Consider the following 867-nt stretch of genomic DNA (forward strand, 5'->3'; position numbering starts at 1 on the left):
TAGAGAAACAGCAGGTTTAAATGAGATTTTCCAGTCCAACTTTTCTAAGGAGTCTCCATACTGATTTCCATAATGGTTGCACCAGTCTACATTCCCACCAGCAGTGGAGAAAGGTTCCTTTTTCCCAACAGCCTCTCCAACATTTGCTGTTGGGTGATTTCTTTATGATAACCATTCTTTCTTGGGTGAGATGACATCTCAATGTTGTTTTAATTTGCATATCATGGATGGCTAGTGATGTGGAGCATTTTTTCATATATTTATTATCTTCTTTAATTTCATCCTCTGAGAAGCATATGTTCATCTCAGATGCCCATTTCTGAATTGGGTCTTTAAATTTTGAGGCCCTAGTGTTTTTTAGTTCTTTATAAATTCTAGAGAGCAGACCTTTGTCTGAGTACTTATTTGTCATGACTTTTTCCAAATTTGTGTGTTGCCTTTTCACTTTGTTGGTAATTAGTTTTGACATGAAAAAACTTCTCAGTAAGAGCAGGTCCTGTACAGCAATTAACCACTAAGAAGAATATATGCAGTGTGTTATTTGTTGAATCTGTACTTCCGATTTGATTTGAAACTGTCTCATTGTTATCTGTTTATCAATAAAATTTAGAAAAAAAAAAGAGCAGGTCCCAGTTGTTAATTCTTACAACTGTTTCCCGTGTGATTTGATTTCTGTTCATGAAGTCTTTGTCTACCCCTATATCTTCAAGAGTTCCTCGTACTTTCTCTTCCAGGAGATTTAGTGTCTCTGCTTTAATGTTTAGATCTTTAATCCATTTTGACTTTAGTTTAGTGCATGGTGATAGACCTGGGTCATATTTTAGTTTTCGGCATGTAGAGAGCCAGTTTTTCCAGCACCATTTGTTA

This window comes from Octodon degus, unplaced genomic scaffold (genome assembly GCF_000260255.1).
Source record: "Octodon degus isolate 3935 unplaced genomic scaffold, OctDeg1.0 scaffold00012, whole genome shotgun sequence".
NCBI classification, from domain to species: domain Eukaryota; kingdom Metazoa; phylum Chordata; class Mammalia; order Rodentia; family Octodontidae; genus Octodon; species Octodon degus.